General features: G+C 47.7%; 1 protein-coding gene and 1 long non-coding RNA gene across 2 annotated transcripts in view; one reads left to right on the plus strand and one right to left on the minus strand.

Moving 5' to 3' along the window:
• Positions 1 to 23,671, minus strand: part of LOC135920702 (rho GTPase-activating protein 20-like) — a 712,294-nt gene that overhangs the window by 678,820 nt on the left and 9,803 nt on the right. The window lies entirely within an intron of this gene.
• LOC135920707 (uncharacterized) lies at positions 807 to 23,184 on the plus strand. The gene is made up of 3 exons (XR_010570289.1): positions 807 to 904; positions 21,397 to 21,598; positions 22,858 to 23,184. It is a non-coding gene; the product is annotated as an uncharacterized lncRNA (long non-coding RNA).

Here is a 23,671-nt window from a genome sequence, read left to right on the forward strand (position 1 = left end):
TGGACAACATCGAAACGCATGCGCCTGACCTCTTCGCGACGCAAAAAGAAAAAAAAAAGAACCAGCGGCGCCCGCAGTCACGCGCGTGTATTCGTGGTGCAACGCAGAAATGCAGCCAAGGTTTCAGTGTATACGGCCCGATTTATCAGGCGACCTGATTTATGAGAGAGTTTTATCGCTCGAGCACGCGGCCATGCACTTTTCTTTTTCGTTCGCCATAGCGTAGCTCCACAAATGTCCTGAAGCTTCGTGGTCACCAGCGGTCGAGGTAGCCTAGTCGCTGGTTTTTTAGATAATACTTCTTCTTGGTTTTTAAGCGATCATTGCTGCTTAAATAAGATGATAAGATGTAGTGGTCATTGCACGTGGTGGCTGACGGAAGGGAAACTGGAGCGTGAGCGAGTGGGGAATCCACTGTGGGGTCCTGCGCTTTTTCAACACGACTGAACTCTGTGAGCGCCTTTGATTGTGCGGGGAAAGGGTCTGTGTGTGCACGCGCACTTTACTTATTTTTCCTCTCCCTCTCCGTTTCCTTTTGCACACAGTGTAGGGTTGCAAATCAGGTGCAACCTGGTTAACCTCCCTGCATCTCTTCTTTTTCTTCTCTCTCTCTCTCTCTTTATCTCACACACAGGCATACGTAAAGCGTTGTTGCACGTTGAGTCAGTGCTGTTTCATAATGTATTTGAGCGCTATAAAGTGCGCATCTTTATCAAGTAGCCTCACTCCTTCGTAAAGTAATACAATCTATAAATGACGTCACAGTAACCAGACGTCGACGACGATGACGACGACGATAACAGAAGAGAAGAAAGAAAGTGCAACTGTAAACATCGGCTGCACTCTCTCGCTCTGCAGTAAGCCATGTCCACGGTTCACTCCAGTCATCCGGCCATTCTGCGCAGTAAGTGTATAAGGCCGTCAACATCGTCGCGCGCGCATGGCAGCGGCCGTTGCTTCGCGACGTGAGAAACTCGGCAAGCGGAGACATTCTGTAAGACAAGGAGTGCATCGCGCTCTCGCGGCCGCCAAAACAAGGCAGGCAGCACACGTTTCTCACACTCGGCATGCTATAGCAACAACATGTTGCGTCACGTATAAGAGAGACGCACGGCCTGTTCGGAAGGAAGGAATGCACCGGTAGGCACGCCGCGTGTCAAGAGAAGGAGAACGCGTCCTGTGGAACGCGGACTCGCCGCGCAGCTGCTGTGACGTCTCGGCTGCCAGAATTAGATTTTTGTTTTCCCCTCGGACGGCGCGTGTTGGTCGCGCGCCATAACGAGGGCCCGGTCATTTATGAGACCCGTTAAGTCCCGTGACGCGCAGCGTCGATCTTGAACGTCGATGACGGTGATCGATACAGCGATATGGTGATGAGAGAGGGCAAACAAAACTGACATAGGCAGCCTTTAAAAACTGAGATATCGATCATGGCGCCAGGCCCACGTGGCATCGCATTATAAAGGCTTTGAATTCCGTTTCTATTACGAAAGCTTTGAGCAAACCGGAGACTGGTATCTGGTTAACCTCCTTGTCTTTCCTCTTCATCTCTCTCTCTCTTGAGTGAACAAACAAAACGCTTCATATATACACGCATAGTTTAATGTTTCTTTGGTTCATGGTCACTGAGCAGTAGCGTTGGAGAAAACTTGAGTAAGGCTATGGTCGAGTGTTCTCAGCCCGCGCTGCCCTCGTAACTACAGAAAAAGTTGAATGTCTGTTTTCATAAACTAGCAGGACTGACCACGCCAGTGAGTTAAGACGAACGCTCATGAACAAAGACGAAAAATGTTTGCAAGAAGGGGCAGAAGCAGTCAAACACGATCTTGATACCGTTTGGCTGTGTGCGCTCGTCGAAACGTATAGTTAAGAAAGAAGGAGGTATACAGTGGGAAAAAAAAAAACTATACGGGTATATCTGGATGCACCCACCGTGTCTCGAAATCCTCACCGAAGTCAGTCTATTTCAGAAATTGCAACGATATTCGCGTTATTTTCTGAGCCAGCTACGCATGATACCACGGTACACGAGCTGCCTTCTCTTATAGGATGGTCCTGGACGCCTGTCAGTGCAACGCACCCCGAACAAAGTCCCACTGGACATTGTACCAAAGGCAGAAATGAAGGGGGTGCTGGAGGGAGAGCGTGTATACGTTTGAGAAGTAATACTGACAGTCTTTCACGTATGTTTCTAAGCCACTAGAAAAATGACGGCATGTGTCGCTGGGCCTTGCGTCAGGGCTTCTGTAGCACGTTTGGCGCGCGGAACCTGAGGATCGTAAAGGTCACGTGCTTTCGTTATCCATGGGATTGAAAGCCATGGAGGATTTACAGGTGCGCTCAGCCTGGCTCCAGGCATGATCACGTGCAGAATGGATTTGAACGTTTCGAAAATATTGATCGTTCTTACGATAAATATTTTGTGATTGCAGATAGCAAAGGAACCCCAAATAAAGGCAACGGGCGAGCACGAAGCGATCGAACAGAAATGATAATCGTAACGTTTAACGGCACGAGCATGTAATAGACGTGAAATGTATTGTGGAGACGTCTCAAGAGGAAACGTGGGGTTGGGCAGGCCATGCAATGCGTATATATAATCGGTTGCCTATAATACGGCAACGCTATGGGAATGAATAGCCGTGGAGGGCCGCAAAGACGAAGAGATTAGACCAGGAATTTTGTAGTCAAAGTACGAGTTCAGCTGATGCGGGACAGAGGTAACCGATAATCTGTGAGAGAAGCCTTGGTCCAGCAGCGGACCTAAACGACGACGGCGACAGTGACGGTGATCACGATGTTTCGAAACTATGGCAAAATGTAAGCGTCGTAAACAACCGTTTATGCGTGTCCTCTTTAGGATTCATTCTCGCTTCTTCCCCCTCCGCTGTCCAGCTTCTGTGGAAACAGCCAAACCCTTTACCGTCCTTCTTCACCGCGTGTTATAAGGCAAAGAAGGGAGCCGAGTATTGTTCGACTTCACGAGAAGATACGCGCGTGTCCAACCGATTTTTTTCCCGCAGTAGACACACAGGGCGCGCTTTCCTCTCGAGGCATCCCTCTATGCGGAGTCCGGTTCCCGCCGCTGGCGTCGACCGCACGCGGCCCGCACAGCACACGCATAATCAAACCGGCCAAGCGAAGTTAGCGCTCTCCCGGCGCGCGCTGGGCATCACACGCCGAGGCCGGCGAGCGTGACTGCACGGTTGCCGAAAAGGACTCGACGACGCGAGGGCCACAATCTACGCGAGGCACGCTAAGCGTGGGAACTATCTGGCGCTCGTTGGCGGCTCCCCACGGCGCCGCGCTGAGGCATCACGCCGCGATTTTCTTTTGCAGCCTTTCCTCCTGCGCGCATTTTACGTTCTTTTTGCGTTGCCTTTGTTTCATCCATTCCTCTCCCAGAACAGCGTGGTTTACGCGTGCGATGCCGGTGCGCGAGAAGTAGCAGGGAAAAGAAACAAAAGAAAGGGAAAAAAGTACAAAAGGAAGAGTGGCTCCACGTGAGATAACGCAAGTCTCTGTTCCTTTCCGGCTTTGTTTTTGCTATGCGACGGTTACGGCATCGCGCTTACACGAGAACTGCCGCTGCTGCTGCTGCGGAGGTAGCTCGCTGAATCAGACCTAATTTCTTGGGCATTTTTTTTTTTGTTCGCTCTTTCTTATTTCGCTCCCCTCCCCCATTATGCATTCGTAATAGGTATTTCAGAGGCATAGTAGCAAGGCGGAAGGAAAGGGGCGGGGGGGGGGGGGGTGTCGTCATGAGATCGGCAACACGACAGCTGGAACTGAGGGGAGCTATGCTTATACACGAACTTCCGGAAGAAAATTGGTCTGAACGAAATTACGCTATATAGAGCAATTACGCATTCGCGGCGTGAGAATGAAGTTTCGTAAGCATGTTTCACAATTTCAGTTTACCGGTGACTTACTCCGCTGGTCCTCTCTCTCTCTCTTCCTTCCTGTGCCAATTTAGCTGAAGGATACAATACCAGCGTGATGGTTTAATAACAGGGCTCAGCTGCTATGCTTCGTTCTGTGGTAGAACGTGTGGCGTATCATACTCCGGTGCGTATGCACAGCCAACTGCAAAACAACACTAAAGACCACAGAAGACCGCGAGATCTGAAAAAAAAAAAAACAGCTGAATATCCCAGCAGCCTCACAACGCAGTCTGGTATTCGCATTTCTAACCTCTACTGGAATATGCGCACAACATTGTGATGTGCGGTTTTACTGACTACTGTTTTGCAGGCTGCTCCGAAAGACAACGTTTTCTAAAATACTGTGATAAGTAAACTATTTGCGGTTGACTGCGTGTACGCTCATCGCTAAAGGTATACGGGGTACGCTGCCTGCGACCGCCAGGCTGACTACACGCTCCTAAGGGAGTTCCCATTGTGTGCTGTAAGTTCCAGCGCCCTGGGAGATGAAAAGAACCCTCGCACCCAGCATCCATATAGGTCGGGGGTATCAATAGCGCCATGGGAACTGCACCACACAGCCGAGCAACATACTGGACGTTCGTGTGGAGTAGCCTGCACACTTTCAACAAAGGTTGTACATACTCGAAACGCATGCATATCCTAAAGCAGCGGCTGCTGCGCCGCAATGAATGTTTTCTTTATTCAAGTTCTGGCATCCTACTTGAGCTATCAGCCGCCCATGAAAGAGGCGTAATCTATAATCGCGTATGTACACCCCACTTTGGTTAACGGTGTCAACCGTTAACCAAAGTGTTCTTCAACTGGTCGTAAGACGTGTCTAAGGCCTTCATTTCACCGCCCAAATAGCCAAATTCTTCAAAAGTCAACATAACAGAAGGTACGAATCATCGGATACGAACCAGTCACTGCGACCAGCTTCTAAAAGACGAGTGTTTGTGGTACGTTATGCGAGTACGTACGAACAGGCCCGTGCGTATCCGTCACTACGTGCCGTCCAAATACATGCAGTTTTCGCTCAAAAGCACATTTGCGCCTCACGAAACCGTCTCCGTGCTCTAGTACAACAGTAGATTTACCCGAAAACTGCAGCACGTGGCGTTCTCGGATTATGCCTTTACTTGTTCGCGCTGGAGAGCACGCCCGAAGCGGCGACAACCTTGACACCTAGAGAACCCTCTGACTCCTCGGAACAGTTTCCGAACTCACGCGCCTATGCGCACAGCGCCTGCGGAATGCCTAAGTGACGGAGCGCCGCCAACGCCAACATTTGCGAGAAGTCGGAGGCGAGACGCCCGGAGAGCGGCACAAGGAGTCGTCTTTGAAGGGCGAGGAATCTGTAACGACCGGCTGGGTAAACTGGGCCGTGGGTGTCGCGTGGTCCCGGTGGCCTTCGCCCGCGGGGCGTCTCGATGAGTTGACTGCACACGAAGAGTCATCCATGCATGACAGGAGCGACAGGCATTTACGAAGCAACTGGGAGAAGTTTGTCGCGCGAGGCTTAGTTTGGGACTTTGTCTTTTTGAGTCAGAACGTGCTAATAAACACCCCGTTACACCAAGATGGCACTTCGCAACTTCGAGTATAGTTGGCAGAATCTTACGCTGATTTCTCTTTTTCTCTTTCAAGTAACGTTACGGCCAGATGGCGCGTAAGCGTTTAACATAAAGTCAAGTGAAATCTGGGGAGGTATTCTGCAAGAGTCCACCTAGTGGACTGTTCATTTCGGCCGTTCCTGACATGGCCAGGGCCACTCGTATACTGCTCGCTCGTACAGCTGCATCCAATCAGCAGCGGCTGAAATGGACAGTCCACTAAGTGGACTCTAACAGAATACCTCCCCTGACATGCGAGGAAGGTCCAGAATCGCTGCTCATTTAAGAAGCATTTCTGAGAGTCACCCATGTTTCAAAAAAGTTGTGTGTCTCGCACGAAGATGTTATAAACCGACTATAGTGCGCGCATATTTAGGTATTTCATAGAGAACGACTGCGCAGAAGTATTAACGCTTATATTAAAAGGGGCCATTGTAACACGTGACCTCTTAGTATAATATTTAATATACTCAGCACAGATTATGTTTCTCAGCTGATAAATAGGTGCTTTCTGGCGTGCAGACAGCAGCCTTAGAATCTTTATGGCAGTCTTCGTTCTATAACTTGCATTTCTATATAACTTGTACATAAGGAGTGCGTCGACTTGTGGGGCTCCAGAGGTACTTTGTAGACTATAGTATTCATTCACTTTCTGCGAAATAGACGTTAAGGAATCTACAAGGCCGCAACAGAATAAGGAAAGTACACTTGTTAATTCATTCGGTTTATGGACAGCATATAGCCATGATATCGTTAGGATGAGTTTATAAGAAGGAACATCTGATATTTTTTCGACTTATATCTACCGGCGTTCTGCAAAACGAACTGTCCACATACCTACAGATGGCAGCAAACCAAATAAGACACACGTTGCTAAATACTTTTGTTATAGACACTTTATATGCATCATGTAATCAAGACGACAAGTTTCTAAAAAGACAAAGTGGTCGACGAAATGTCTGTGTAATCTACAGACTGTCTAAATTAATTTTTGTAAGGGCAGCGCGTGAACGGTGAACTCAATGGGCGCCGTTACATCTGTGCTAATATTTGGGGTTTTACGTGCCAAAACCACTTTCTGATTATGAGGCACGCCGTAGTGGAGGACTCCGGAAATTTTGACCACCTGGGGTTCTTTAACGTGCGCCTAAATCTAAGCGCACGGGTGTTTTCGCATTTCGCCTCCATCGAAATGCGGCCGCCGTGGCCGGGATTCGATCCCGCGACCTCGTGCTCAGCAGCCCAACACCATAGCCACTGAGCAACCACGGCGGGTGTTATATCTGTGCTCTGACAGAACGTAGATCCATTACACGGCTATGCAACGGACATCGCTTCCGCTTTATAACCTCCCTTATAAAGGCAGGTCATAAAAGAGAGAGAGAGAGAGGGAGAGACAAACAGTCAAAAAAAGAGAAAGAATGAAAGAAAGAAATGTGTGAAGAAAGAAAGAAGGACAAGGAGAAGAAGCGCAGCCTTAAGCGGCCTCGAAAATAGCCTTACGAAGGAGGTGTCGCTGGCACGTGGCGCTACACACGCCTGCCTTCACGGCGTGCAATATAGGGCGGAAAAAGACAGCGTCGTCGCCACCGCCGAGAGTGGGACGCACTTGTCGTTGTCGCCTACAACGAGGCGTGCCGAAAAAAAAAAAAAAAGAAAGCCGTTCCGCTCTGCCGTTCCTCCGCCCTCCTAACGACGCGCGGCGCGCGAGCTAGGCGAACAAAATGGGCGACCGAGTCTCCTAAAAATGTGGCGACGATGGCTGCACGTCTCGGAATCGGCGGGTTGCTGGAAACGGCAGAGAGTGTCTTATAAGAAGCAGCTCGCGTCAGGCTGGAGTCGCCGTGGAGCAGTTTCAAGTGCGGCTCGAGAAAACGAGAGAGACAGAACCGACAGGGAGGACGCGAGGAGTGTGGGAAAGCTTGAAGCGAGGACAGAGCGAACGAATGAACGCGCACTACGAAGCGGATCGTGGTGCGTGTTCGTTTCTTCTGTCCGTCTTCATATCCTGCGTTCTTCTACCGTCAAAAGCAAGGAGGATGAAGAGCTTTGGGGAGGTGTCGGTAAGCCCCACTGTTGGGGTGGCTGCGGCTGCGTTGGAGAAAGTGTGGCGGAATTAGAGTGTCACTTTCGCGAAGAAGCAGTGGAAACAGCAACGCTACCGTAGCAACTGCACCTCTGTTCGCGACCGTTGGCAGCCGTTGGCATGCCTGTGCTTGCACCGCGCACGGAGCTGCATGTCAACACTGGCAGTGCGCATCCTGTGTTCGTATAACGCTTTTATAGTGAACTGTAACGCTTTCTTTGAAGCTGCGTCCTGCAATCACTGCAATGCAATCTCGGTTGCACGGCACACCTGTGCGGCGAAGGCGAGACAAACTTCTGGATCGGCTGGTGGGAAAGGATGCGACCGAAAGTGTACGAATAGGGGAAGCAGGAAGGTGGTTCGCCTAGGTTGAGAAACCTTCACATCCGGCTTCACGAAGTGACGTTAGGGGGCCCATTTCGTTTCCTTCCTCTATGTTCGAAAGTCATATTGAACCAACTAGGCAAACGTCGCAAACTTCTGCTCTATTGCTATCCTCACCGATCAGACCAATGGGGAATGGTAACGCCTGCCATCTGGTTGACACAAGTTAAGAAGCAGGACAGGAGAAACATACCGATACAACCTGTGCCTCTGCATGTTTTTCTTCGTGGATGTGCCTTCAAGCAGTGGTAATTATGTACTAAAAACCAAGTGATATCTATAGCAATAGCATGCCCTCGTGCTCCGATACAAACACGGAGAGAATGCACGCTGAACCCCGTTTTGCTTAACGTCAACTGTACCGGTTAGCACTCGAGTGCGCGCACATCCACTCCAGTTGATCCGATGCGTCCATGCAGTACATAGTCTTATGCCCTAAGTATAACCTGCTCGCCGTTTCGTATTCGACATTGTTCCTCTATTTTTCCAGCCTTTTTCGGTCGTAACAAAGAATCGCAGCTCGTGCACAATGGAACGTATGTGTCCCCCGCATAAAGACTGCCTGTCTGAAATGGCCATAAACGATGGAGAGATGAAGACAGAGAGTGTCGGTAGCCGCGGACAGCGTTTTGAGCTCGAGGCCAAGTGAGCGACGGTGGCGTGCAGCCGCAAGTGAAATTGGCGTCCTTGCTTCTTGAAAGAGCGGTAGGTCTCTCCGCACGCCCTCTAGCATTTCACCAAATACAACCATGCGCGTACACGCGCTCGATGTCCTGTAAGAAAATTGAGGAACATGAAAAAAAAAAAGAAACATGTCTCGTCAAAGTGCGGCCGTAGTCACGTGGGCGATTACCCAACTCGGTACGAAAAGAGTGGGACTACAGCAAAATAGCTCTGTGGTTCTTTGTTTCTTTTTTTATATAATGCATATCGATTTGTGCTACGGCCATTACGATACTTCACCGCTTAACCCAGCAATCAAATCGATAATCAGCTTGTAACGCAGTGTTGAATTATCTTGGTCCTGATGACACAACAATAAGATAACGAGGAAAATATTACGTGCTATTCAGATCAGGCGATCTCGCTGACTCTCCTTTCGCTCCTTCGACATATACCGTGATTAGCCGCAGAAGAGGTTAGGAAAGAGAAAATACAGGAAAACAGTGAATGACTACAAGCCGAAGCCAAGTGGAGAGAGAAGCTTGAGGTGCATGGTCAATGAAAACGGAACGCGCACAAGGAGGTACCGTAGAGAAAGCGTTTTTATGTACACTTAATAAAAGCAGCTTATACTGCCGCAAATCGCCTTGTCGGCCTCCTTGGCACCGATAGTATGACGCGGCGGCGCCCTTGATTTGTTCTCTGGATTCAAGTAAATCTTTTTTTCGCTGCTTATTCTATTACGTGGATAACGAGTAGATGGCGCATTCGGTATAGATGGCACACATCTATATATAATTATGGCGGCGAAAAAAAAAAAACACACTCGCTGCGTTGGTATAGCACAATATAAATAAACACAACATACGTGAAAACACGTTCTTTTTTACTATCAGACGTCTCGGCTGGTGGGCACCAGCCTTCGTCAGTGGAAACATTTAACAGTAAAAAAGAACGTGTTTTTACGTACGTCGCGTTTATTCTTTTGTGATTTATATGTACACACACACCTCGTCGCAGCGTAAACTGAAACAGATATGCATAAAAGAAAGTCCAAGAAAGCGCGCGTACGCACGTATGTGGGAAGTTCGTGCACTTCCCAGAGGCGTCTAACCTAAACGTTTGTTAGAGAATTGGGGCACACGTTCGGAAGAAAAAAGAAAGCTTACTTTTTCCTGAAGGTAAAACCCCCAGAACAATCAGTTCAACTTCTATAGCGCATTCAATACAACGCTTCTCGTATACGATACGTCGCGCGCGCGGTTTTATCAACCGACATTGCCGACAGCCAGAGACAGCAGGTATCGTGTGCTTCATCCGCTATCGCTTCGTTGATCAATCTTGATTTGTATACCTGGGCTTTGACACTTTAAAGCAAGGGGACAACCGCGCAATACACCTACATTTGCGCTATAGCACTTCCTTCAGCACTCTAAGACATTTCAATTATTTCTTGCCCTTGTAACTCAACACAGCAGGAAACACGCCGCCTCGCAAGTGGCCCCTGAAATCGGTCGACAACCGCACAGCCCTCGTCCAAACTTTACGACGCCATTCTCCAATGAGGACGCTGTAAAATCCAGGAAAGGGGGAGCAAGGGCGCACAAATGCCGCTCTCTTTTTTTTTTCTTTTTATTCTCAATTTTCCGCTTTGCTGCCAAAATGAAGATACACAATGCTGTCAATGGGAGAACTCAGAACCAAAGCACACATGCAGGAAGAAGGAATAAGAGAAGGAAAAGAAAAAACAGAAAGAAAATAAGGCGACCCAACGCCGAGCGCCTCGGAGGTTTCTGTGTCACGACAACAACGATGACGGCAACCTAGGTGAGCGTGCAGAAAGGAACGAAACGATGTAATAATAGAGAAAGAAAGGCCGGGACTTGTACTCGCCGCCCCCCCCCCCTCACCGTCTTTGGCCCTTCCCGTTTCCACCAAAAATGGAAACGGCGCATGGATACAGAAACAAGAGCAGCAACGGAAAGAATTACAGAAGAAAGAGAAGAAAGCGAGGAAGCTCAGGGCACGAGAGCTCGAAACAAAGAAAAAGAAATAAAGAAAGAAGAAAAAAAACGAAAAAAAAGACGCCAACTTGCACGCACGAAGTCGACCATACGACGAAGCCAACAGCCAGAGAAGCGTTACGTCACGAAATGAGACCCGCTATGTGTGCGTGCGTATATACGTGTATATATATATACACACTGACGTTGCACCAGGGGAAGAAGCCGCTGGACAAGCGAGCGAGCGAGCGAGCACGGCGTGACCTTTTCGTCGTATTCTCGGGCATTGTTTCAGTTCTTCCCTGGCTGCCCAGTTCTGCTTCACGACGGGCAAAATGCGCAACAGTTAGCTGTATACCCGGACGGAATCCTACAGAGACTCGCCGAACATTGCGTTCTGCGTGCAGGTGTGTGTGCGGGCGAAATCAACGTATACTGTCCTTGTTCCTAGCTTGCGCTGGTCGGTATGTGTGTATGTGTGAGTAAGTTCATGCGCGATGTGTGTGCGTGTGCGTGTGTGTGTGTGTGTATGTGTGTGTGTATGTGTGTGTGTGAGAAAGAGAGAGAGATTCTCTTTATTAGAAAAACATTTTTACCGGCGCGTATACAACCGCTGCCATGCTAATCTGTATAGGGATGGAGGATGGGATTAATGTTCCACCAGAGAGTGAATGAACGAATAAATAAATAAATAAATAAATAAATAAATAAATATGAAATGTACTAATATTTAAAAGTGAGATGGCGAGTAAATGCAGGCTTTTCTATATGAAATGGGGAAGCTTGAAACCTTTTCAATTAGACGATTTTCTGACAGATATTTGAACAATAAATCCAAAAGCCGCTGCTATATTGAAGGGTCGGGCATTGGACCTAAGATGCTGGGTAGCGTTAGCGTATCGTAGAACATTATTTTAATTTGTCGCTAAAAAATTGTCTCTCATCGCGGTACGCGGGGCATTCAAGTAGTATATATATGTGCTCCACTGTCTCTAAGATACCACAGTTATCACAGTAGGGGTTGGTGGTACGCCCTATGCGGTACAGATATTTGCTCGTGTATGCCTCGTTCAGTCGAAGACGATGGTACTGTTTCTCTATGTGTCGAGGAAGTGGTCATGGAATGTTCCATCTCATTTCTGGGTCAATATAACGCAGAAAGCTATCTTGGTGAAGCGACAGATTCCAGGTGCGGTCTTTTCTTAATAGGCATATTTTTTTGCCATGTTCGAAGCATCGGCTTCTGAATATTCTGAAATTTTTGTACTGGAGTCCATTCCGGGCAACTTCATCCGCTTTTTCGTTTCCCGAAATGACAGCCTGACCAGGTATCCACAGGAACGTTATGCAATGCCCCGCAATCTTAGCCTTGTGGTGAAGATAGGCAATGTGAAGGTTGGTTATTACATCGCTTCTGCCTGTTTCACATACTCTGTAGGGCTGCTTTTGAATCCGTGAATGTCACCCATGAGTTTTGTGGCTGCTGTCGAAGTACGTACACAGGGGCCTCCTTAATGCCATATAGCTCAGCTGATGTAAATGATGTCGCTCGCCCAAGACGAAACGACAATCATTGCCCCGTAGAAGGCACAGAAATTCCGCACGATGAGCGGCGTTGAGATGTACAGCCATCTGTGACAATGTAATTTACGGCTGCGTATTCTGTGCGCATGTATTCCAATGCTGTCTGATGGGTCACTGTTTGAGGCAATTTATTTCTCACACTTACTCCAGAGATACGTATATGGCACGATTTCCAATGGTGACAGTGTCTAGGGTGATATGTTTTGTGACATAATTTGTGACGCCTGAGCAGGAACAGAAATAGATATGCTTCGCTCAAGTAATATTGAACAACAAAAAACGACACGGTCGTAAGAGAAGACACACCAAGCGCCTTCTCTTACTTTTCTTACGTCCATGTCGTTTTTTGTTGCGCAATATTACTTGAGTAATGGATTACTAACATGCCCGGAATGCTGCCCTCATTAAGATATGCTTCCGACGACCTGCCCAAAGCTAGATGTACACGGGTTCTAGAATTATCCTTTGAAAAGTGGGTATTCGTATGAACGACGCGTCTGAGGTGAATCCCAAGTGTTTCCTGCGATGATAGCACTTCAAGAGACAGGCATCCAGCTTCTGCTACAGTTTCTAAGTGAGACGACCCCTTCGGAAGGCCAAGACATGCTCGAGGACAGTTGTTTGGTGCTGCCTCAAGTTTTCTCTTTCTCGTGGGAGACATCTTGCGTAGGATCAGTAATACCGTAGTGTTTCGTCGACGCAGGCCTTACGGAGGAGCACCCTTTATCGACAGTTGCTGCCTCACTGTGATCCGGCTAAAAATCGGAATTCGTGCGACGCCGAGGAAATCTACTCACTCAGTTTCTTTCACTTGAGGCGACCATGCGAGTTTCCTATCGATCATTACTCCAAGAAACCTTTGCGTCTTGACGTACGGAAGGGTGAAACCGCCCAACACTAGTGGGTATCTTCTAATACGTCTTCGCGTGAAAGCCATAGCAACGCTTTTATAGGGGGACAATTTCAGACCCCTTGAATTTAGATAGGCCAATATACTTGCCAGCGCTCCCTGGAGACGTTGCTGGGTGGTACTGCGGGAACGCGCCGCGCTCCAAAATACAGATGCCGTCCGCGTACAGTGTGCGATATGTGAATCTGCACATGTACCTCCTCCATGCGCTTGCGCGTGCGTGTGCATGCATGCGTGCTTTTCAATGCGTGTGAGTGTGCGTGAGTGAGATGGAGAGGCAAAAACGTTATTGGGCTCTGGAGAGGTCAGCCTAGCCACAGGCTTCACAGGCTTCACATGCTTAACACACACACACGCGCGCACGCACACGCACGCACACACCTACGTAACGGTGTATGTATGTAGACGTCCATGCGCGTTCATCTATGAACGCCTGGTACAACCATGTGTGCGTACGAGTTTGCATGCGGGTGCTTGTATTCACGTACGTGCGCGCATTCGGTGCACGTGTGTGTTCTAGAGCGCGCCCGTTCGCGTGCCCTTATCATACGAGTAAACGCCGAAATTAAATGCGTGCGCGTACCCAGCTGGCTGTTATCGTACCAGGCGTAGAAACGAAGCTCTTGGGAGAAATATACGAGACGATTTAGGAAGTAAGAATGAGACGGCGTGCTGGGAGGTCTCCCTACGAGGAAGGATATAAAATAATAAAGGTTCCGGGTTTGCACGCACCCGAAATAGGAAGAAGATTCTTTAATAACTCCGGCGGCCACCCCGACAGCAGCGCGAGCACACAAAAGAATTGAGACTCGGCATGCGTGCGGAGGAATCACATCAGATTCTCGTTTTCTTCCTTTGACGGAACGCTAAAGTATACAGAACAAAAAAAAAAGTGCACGCTTTGTTGGTTCGATAAGGAAATTTAGAGAGGATACGCTCAGTTAACTCCGGCCATCAGATGGCGGTGCGCAACTCAAAAGTGGGCGACTATTTCCGGACGTTATGAGGATAAATACGGGACCTCGACTCTGACTTCCAAAAATAAGCGAGCACGACTCGGCCATCTCTACAGTTATGTGAAAAGAAAAACAAAACGAAAGAAAGGAGTCTACACTGCGGTTAGCGGATCTAAGTTCTTGTTCGCATGCTGCGCAAGGTAATGACGTCAGAATTGAGAATGCATATATTGCGCTAGAGTGGTTAGGCGAGAGCCCCAACAGAGCTTATACGTAAGCAGTAAGGTTAAATGCTGTTACGTCATAAGCTACCTATGGTAGAAATAGACGCCTGAACGCTGGGCATTTTTCACAACAAACGCTGCGTGCTATAACTGCGCATACCGAGGCACGTTGTGGTGTCACAACTGCATACGGTATGTACAGTATGATAGACAACAAATTATCGCTTCTAAGTAAATCCATTCATCTATTCATCTATCTAATCTCTGCAGTAAAATTAAACAACAAGCTGCGCATGCAATTCAGCGCATTCTGGGTCAGGGTTAAACGCCGATTGTTCAGAAAGTGGACGGAAACTTGCCGTCACCAGGCTCGTTCTCACGCATTTTCCCTGAAACTGCGGTTAACCAGATACGCTCCGGGCTCATTAAACGCTATAGGCTGATTGTGGTTAAAGTAGCGCACTAAAAGTGTGTTTCATTGCGTTTTCATCGAGCGCCCGTTAAAATGCATGCGCATCTATTTTCGTCTGTTTTAAAGTCTTTGTGTGCGTTCGAACTGTATGCCATTTTCTGAAATATCAGTATCATATAGTATAGTGTACTATAATGCAGGGTGTCTCAGAAGTCTTTCCCTGATTACAAGCATGCAGCGGACATAAAACCATTGGATTTCTTTCGTTGGCGTTATGCCAAGGAACATGTTTACCAAACACCAGTGATCGACATCGCAGCATTACGGAGCAGCATTATTGACGTCATAACATCCATCCCTCACGAAATGTTTACCAACACACGGATGGAATTGGGATGTGGCCTCGATATTCTTCGGACAAGGTAAAGAGCACACGTCGAAATTTAATAATTGTATGTGTCAACACAAGAACTAGAATACATTACCTGCACTTCAAGATAAAAGATACGTGTACATATGTGTCATATTTTCAGCCTTCTGCATGTTTGTAGTCAGGGAAACACTTCTGTGACCCTGTATAACTCCCACAGTGGACATCCTGCGTATATATATATATTCGCTCACGAACTATACGAGGCCCCATAAGCGCCGAGGGGACTCCGGGGCCCGATCCCGCTCCGAAGTAATTCGGAGGATAGGGGCATGTACTCAATAAGGCCGTCACTCCAGAGTGAAACGAAGTTTCTTGAAGTGCAACTGTTATTAATTGTAATATATATATATATATATATATATATATATATATATATATATATATATATATATATATATATATGGGCTTCGCGAAGCTGGTCGCCCCCCTCCCCACCCGGAAAAATGAAAACTTTCCACCTATGCAAGGCCCCATGCACGAACATTCATGGAGGGTTACGAGCATTTCTATTCCGGGAGAAAAGAACAAAAGAAGCAGGAAATTATGCAGAGGCAAATGACTGTTTTCGCCACAATCGCACGCCCCATTATGATTAGAGGGGACACGCGAGACCTAATCTCGTCCTGCGCAGTATAAGTAATTGGGGCAACAAGTTAATAAGAAGCGCCGAGTTCCAACAGCCATGCCGTGATGACCCGCGCTTCACGGCAGAACGAACATCAAGTCATATTGAACGAACGGTCGACTAAGTCGGCGCACGCAAGTCGTATACACCTTCCGACCTCCGCCGCAGGTTCGTAAACAAGGTCCCTCGAACAAGGCCCCTTCTTTGGGCGCCGGCAAAACAGTGACCAAAACAGCGTGAAGCTATGGCAAACACCACGCCTCGAAACAAGGCTGACAAACATGAACATGAACAAGGCTGTCATCGCGCGCGCGCAAGGGACATCGCGATCGTTTGCAGCGCTTGCAACCTTGTGAACTTTCACGGTTCAGTGATGCGCAGCGCATGGCCCTTGTGGAGCTTACGAATTCAGTGCACGGGAAGCGTGACTTATACACTGCTGCGACGCAGCAGTGTGGCCACGTTAAGTGAAACAAGAGGTTCCGCTGCCGTAAGTATACTGCATATGTGTAGCTCGTGCATGGTCAATACGCGGAGTTACGGAAATCGTGGATAACAAAATAACAGGTACTAACTTCTCGCTACACGGTAAACCGATTTACACCATTTAACAAAAGGGCGTGAATAGGTTTAACGGTGTATTTCTCAGCCTACCTATATAGTGGATTCGTCAGTTTAGACTATTGAAGCTTGCCATAGAGTATGCCATGCGCTGGTTCTACATTGAACACGAAATGGATATATTTGCAACGTTGTTTTACATATGTTTAGCATTCAGTATATATACGAGTGTTTATTTTTTTTTTTACATTTTGCGGTCTTTCTCCATGGCACGGTAAGCAGCTATTGCTAAATGGTGGTAAAACTTAAAAACAACCGTATCTGGCTTCTTGATAGAGCACTGATTTCTTCCTTGGGCATTCTTCTCTAAATTCAGATCTTGTGGAGTTGACGAATTTTTGCTCGGAAGAGTGGTCGGCAATGTGCTTTGAGTCGCATTATCCTATTGCGCATCCCAATACATTAAATACTGGTTTCAAACGTAGACTTCTGATCGCGATCGGATCGGATTTCTTCATCGCGATCAACAATGGTCGCTGCTCCACGGTACAACGATCCGGATCGTGTTGTTATCGTCTGCCGATCGTCGGCAACTCTCAGAACTGCATAATGTCTTGGCTATAAATTCAGATTTACAAGCTATGGTTAAATTTGGACAATCTCTCAATTTTATAGCTTACTATTGCTGATGAAAAGGTTTTTAAACGCGTTTTATTGAGTTCCTTTAACTTTTCTATTTTTAGCGTTTTGAGAATACTGTTTTGAGAATAGGGCACAGCCGTCAGCCTGCGATCGCGATCAAGAGGCCTGATCGCGATGCACGGATCACGATTGGCCCGATACGGATCCCGCAAGATCAAGATCGCAAATGACCACGTCGCAACACTCGATCCCGATCAAGCTCAATCCGATAGGCCCAATCGCGATCAGAAGTGTACGTGTGACGCCGGTATAAGCTGTGCCTGTATAGTTATTTGGGAAACTTATGTATTACGCGCGTTAACCCAACATCAGTGGTAAACCGCTTGAACATATTTCTGGCGTATTTGCGGCCGCAGCGTCACCGCGTCTATAGTTCACGCTCCGCCCTGCCCGCACTGTATAACCGATATCAAATGATATTTTGGATAATCATCGCTTAAAGCAGCGAAAGCATACAGCGTACTTGGGCCATAATTGCAACGTGTACTTCGCGTCGCTTGAAATATCCGTGAAGGTTCGAGAGAAGTTAAATGCACCCGCTTTACGCAAAATTGAAACCCGCGCAGCAAAAGCTGTCGTTCTTTTTTTTTTCTTTTTATACTGATGTCTCACATCAAATAGGATTTATTATTATGACAGGATTTGAAGAGTTTGGTGCGTTATTTTCTTGACTACAGTCTACAGTAGGCGATTACTAGCCTGGATCGGCCATCAGCAGAAATGTGCTCGCACGAATGTACAAAAGTTGGGAAAAATAAACGCGCGTTGTCATCATCATCATGACCACCACCACCACCACCACCACCACCACCACCACCACCACCACCACCACCATCATCATCATCATCATCATCATCATTGTTATTATTATTATTATTATTATTATTATTATTATTATTATTATTATTATTATTATTATTATTATTATTATTATTATTATTATTATTACTTAGGCCCTTACACTTGGTAGCACATAGCAGTAACGGAAACGATATCTAAGTATTCTGGAATAAAGATAACCTACAAGCACATTCAGACAGACTCAGGGAAAATATAAAATTAAAATAAAACATCACAGGAATAAATACTGCCTCAAACAATGCACAATTACTCCGTTTGCTTCTGCATTGACCTCGAGACACGGCGTCGTCGATTTTCTTTGGGTAACATCCATGCAATAGCAGCATGCCCTCTATTCTCAGCGCTTCAATTGGCATTGGCATTGTTTCCCCACCCCATTTTTCTTTTCGCTTTATTCCGCGACAGAACGTCGAAAACGAAGCAATTCTTCTTTGACATCTTCATCCACGAAGCGCCACTCGCGGCCAGAAGCAAGCTCAACACGTGCCATTGTTTCGCGCACCCCAAAAGTGGTGGTCTCGAGTCTTTATCACGCGTCGCTCCATTGAAACCTTGAAGCTGAACTTCTCACGCGTCGCCATGCAGCACAATGGGGCCGCAGTGTTTGCTTAGCGTAAAATGCCGCGACCACCCCGCGGGCGCAAGAAGAGCGTGCGCGTCGTGTGTGTTAGTCCTCCGCCGTCTCTTGAACCCGAGAAAATTTTCGTGATTCGGCGCCAACCGCTCTCGTAACGCGCGTTCTTTTATATTTTACCATCCTGACTTTTTTTTACACTAACCTTGGTGTCCGTTTCTAATTACATATAACCGCTGTCATAGACCTGTATCGGCTCGCTTCGAGCGCGCTCCATTCGGACCACGTGTTCTGGACCCTTTCAACGCCTTTTGACGAGTATCTCCTCGTTACGACAGTCATCACACGAGGCGTACCGAGGCGATCGCTCGCAATCGCGATAGCCCGCTTTGACCGAAGACCTCCAACAGATGAACTTATATTAAGATGCCGCCATCACAAGTCGTCGCAGCAGAGGGCGACGAGGGCACTCTTACAGTTTTTAAAGGCAACAGAATTGGACAAGCGGCTGTAGCCTGAACAGATGTATATAGGGTTGCAAGTGCTACTGTGCTGTGCGGTAACAGTATGCGGCGACAGTGACCGAACGTGATTGTATGTCTATGCTCCTTTCTTTCTTCATCTCTACTTTGTTATCACTTTACCTCCCCCTCCCCTCTCTCCCCAGCGTAGGGCAGCAAACCGGATCTTCCCCTTTAGTTAAGCTGCCTGCCTTTCCCCTTTCCTATCTCTCTCTCTAATGGGTATCTAATCCATAACGGGGTGTAGGGGTGAATAGTCGAACAAGCTTAAAATTTTCACAACATATTGCACATTTGTAGTCTTTACTAATTCTCAACATGGCATAGTGAGCTCTCTCTAACGCGACCGTTTCTGCTCGAATGGACAAACGTACTGCTGAGCTCTAAAAGTCGTGCGCGAGCATTAAGCTTCGATCGCTTCATGCGTAACTACGCGACAACAGCGCCATCAGCGCTCGTGACACATGTATGGTCGACTAATAGCTTCTTTCCTCTACACAACGATACCAAGGCAAGGTGCGAGGGTAGTATGGGTGCAAAGATATAAGCGATAATACTATAACATGTTTTCGTTACATCGGTTGCGGCAAGCGACCCCCTTCAAGCATTTTTCAAGCGAAGCTTGTATACGCTAGCTTGCGCTGGCGATGTTACGCTAAAAAAACCAGCTGATCTCGAAGCTGCGCAGGTGTGGGGAATGCTATTTAAAAAAAGGAAAAAAAAACAAGGAATAGACCCGTTGAACGGAGAATCATGCTGCACCACCACGCTACTGACGTCATTCTCTCCGCCAATAGGAGTCGCGTGTCTAGGTAACGTGAGAGGGACGAGTGTTTCTTGCGTCAGAACGCTATGGGAGCTGCAATGGGGCGGCCGCGCTACGTGCGTTCAGCCGAAGAACAGGCGGCGTTTGATGAACGCCACCGGGAACTCGCTCAAGAAAGGGTTCGTCGTCGACGTGCCGACCTCGTCGTGAGGGAGCGCCAAACCGACGCCAAACGTCAGCAAATAGCTGCGTACCTGTGTACCATGGTGATCACAAAGTCATCATGAGCACTTGCAGTGTCAATACCATGTAATAATAAAAAAAATGAATGAAAACCAAAACAAATGATCAGTGTTGCGTTGTGCTGCTTCTATACTTACACAAACAAAAGTCACACAGTTCATCACACGCTGTAGCAATAAATAAATAAGGTTACACTAAACTTATACACATTAAAACACAAGCATTAAACAAATCGGCACAAGCTTCGCTTGCGCCCTCTTCAGAGTAGTGGAAGGGCGGTCAACTTCCTATGATCGTTGAAGCATAGAGAATAGTTGATCTGAGTGTTGTCGGAGCCAAGTGAGCGACGCGTATACAAGAAACATCTTGTCGAACACAGCCCAAGTAATAACTCTAGGAAGCATTGCGAGTCTCTGAGAAATACATCTTTAAAGGCTTATTGAAAATCACTCCACAAATGAAATTCTAAACGTGTCCGCAAGCAACAAAGGCCTTTTAGTCCAATACATGTCAAAGCCTACTTTCACTAGAGTGGCGACGTGATATTAGAGTTCAAGTTTTACAATAATGCGTTTGTGGCAATATTGCACTCTGTCTCTTAATTTACTTTCAGCGCAGGTATAGCGCCTCGTCCTGGCATAGAGCGTATCCGTTCCGCGATGACGTCGGCGGACGGCGCTGTACTCTCGCCATTGACAAAGAACAGCGTGCGCGTCGGGATGCCTAGTGCCGATTCAAATTCAAACCTGACTGTGCGACGTGGACACCTCTCTCCTAGTCTACCCTACTATTATTACATTTTCTCGATACTTCGCTCGCAAGTTGTGCTGCACGGATTTGCATTTACGAGCAGATCATGCTTCGCAAATGCAGGAAAGTATATACAAGATGCATACGCAGAAATTGAAGTAGTCAAGGTGCTTCTTCGGAACAATGTTTAGTTAAAATCACACGATGCAAACATACCATTATGCCAGAGAACGCATGGAAAAAATCTGCTTGTTATGTGTTCCATTGCAATGTTGAAAAACAATAAGGAAAATGCGTAATGAAAGTCGATGAAAAGGTCCTGCATCTTCCGGACTAAGCGTGATGCGTATGAGAGACCGGCTCCTACCAACGGCAAGTTATTTTTTCGTACGCTTTCATTTCTCTTTTGTTTATTTTTCTGTATATTTCGAATAAATGTAACAAGTAAACACCCCCCCCCCCCCTCCTCATTTCTTCTCTCTCTCTGGATTCATTCGTTTTCTCTTACACGGTTGCAACTGCCCGTGCATGAACTCGAAACTGGGCACGGCAGTCCAAACATGGCAATGAAAACTTTCCAGTGCATTCGTCCATTTCAGCTTGTACGTCTGTGTCAGGGATAAATCCGAGTTCATCGGCAAGCCTGTGGTCCGCATGCTGTTGCTCACGGGCGTACCGTGCACGAAGCGATGGACAACGGGCCTTATCCGTTTGCAAGATCTCTCGACGCAGCGTGGTACGGGAACGTGGCCGGCAGTCGAAGGAGGTGTAAAGGAAAGCGCCATCACATACATCCGTCATGTAAGTAAACATTTATCGCCTCCCGCAGGGAAGCGGGCCTGCTCGTATGCCGGAAGCCATGTATGAGTCCTACGGGAGTATAGCGCGGAGGCACGTTGTGCGCGATATATATATACGCCGTCCTGTCTTTCTTCGAGAGACGCTTAGTAGCTGTTCACAAACGTGCTCGCGATATGTGCGTCTCGACCCTCCGCCGGTCGTCTCTTCGATCGTTCGCCGTACCCTGGTCACGTTCAACATGTGTACTCGGGGATTTAGCAAAACACAAAGAAAGATAGAAAAATCTCACCAGAAATAACTTGTTCCTCCGCTATGGAATGCGGGTTGCTAGTTCTAAAAATTCTGTACTTCCTCAAAAGAAAAAGAAAGAGCATTCAATTTTTGCTTTACTTCCTTCTTCCCTTTGCGAACGCTGCTTAATGGTCTGGCTTCATTTCGTTCAGAAATGCGATTTGCAGACGTTTTTAGAAAGAGGTTAAGGTCTTTGTGATCACGGCCGTTGAGTCCTGTCGTGCTGTGGGGAGAAGGCTGTCACAATCGTGCGTAATTTGGAAACATGCTGTCTCGTTCCCTCCGTTATGACGTACACATGCTCTTGCTGTGACCAAGCAAATTTAAAAAAAAATGCTATCCATAGTTGTATGTCGCATCTAGATGCGTCAGTCTGACGTTGCCTTAACTCGAACTTCACAGTGTTGTTCAAGTTCACTTTTGCAGTTGACGGAGTAAGAACGGGACCGTCCAAATCGCGCGAACATGTCATATTCTTCGTCTCGTTACGTCTCTACATTTATATGTACTATCTCCATTAAAAAATAAATAACGCACATGTGTCTTATAACATCCCCATCCGTTAATCTCGTGTAACTTATAGAAGCTTACGCGCCACTACTTGCTCTTTGCACAGCTCTGCATAAGGAATTTAGGCGACGCACCTCATGTAGTAGGCAGATCCAGGAACCATGGCCTAAAACATATGCGATGTACAAAGCCGCGAAAGCGCTGTTTCGTTTCTTAAGATGCCCCAGCCTAATATCGTCGCTGTGACGAACTGAACGATGAATGCTGCTTCATTCTGTGTGCATGTGCGTGCATACCGTGAGCTCCTGTCCTTCTCGTATTTCAGTCCCCTCTGTTTCCCTTCCCCAGTGCAGCATAGATAACCTGCTACCCTGCACCGGCTACTCTGAGTCACCGGAGGTTCAGCCGGGGTAAATCTCTGCATCTTACGTGTTTTCTCTTTCCCTCTCTCTCTGCAGGCATTTCTAGGAACTCATGCGCTCGATGGGATAATTGACAATTGATGTTATGCGGAACGTTGATTTGTGTTTTCTGCAATACGACACTCACCCTTTACCGCACACGGTTTGGGAGTGCAAAAAGAATCCACGGGCAACGCCTAACGAAGCACCAACCAAAGACCTGTGGGAGGCCCAGCTGTGAAGCCCAAGTCCTGGGGACCAGCTACGGCTGATGAACAGGTCTAGGCTATCAGCACAGGGCCAAGGCTACCTGGAAAAGGGTGGCCGCCCAAATTCGGGCATCAACAGCTTGGTCTCTGAAATAAAGTTTATTCCCTCACTCGATAGAGGCACTTTCTTTTTCTCTTGGCCACATATCCGGCAGTCTTCCTATAGCGGACTTTGATTGTTGGTTAGTAGGAACCTTTGAACGGAACAAAAAGCGCAACGCTGCTTTTTCGAATTTACGTGCACACGCAGACCGCGTGCGCAACGGAGGACGAGAAATCCGCGCTGGCGATGCCCGCAACATCAAGCCGACACTCGCACACGCAATGAGGCAGCGCTCACTATTACGCTGCACGCCGTCGACATCGTCACTGTATAGCGTCAGACCTCAGCGCGAGCGCCGTGTAGCCGTCGCGACGAACGACAATCCACCGTGTAATTCGCTCGTGTCGGAACAGCCGAGTCCCTTTCCTCCCAACAGCGCGTCGCGAGCTTCTTGGGCGCCTTGGACGCGCGGGGAGCGTGCTAGCCCGTCCGTCGCGGTCCTCGTGCGTCATGTACCACGCTCGTTTCAGTCGTCTCTTCCTGCCAGGGCTGTGCTGTG

This window comes from Dermacentor albipictus, chromosome 5, assembly GCF_038994185.2.
Source record: "Dermacentor albipictus isolate Rhodes 1998 colony chromosome 5, USDA_Dalb.pri_finalv2, whole genome shotgun sequence".
Lineage (NCBI taxonomy): Eukaryota > Metazoa > Arthropoda > Arachnida > Ixodida > Ixodidae > Dermacentor > Dermacentor albipictus.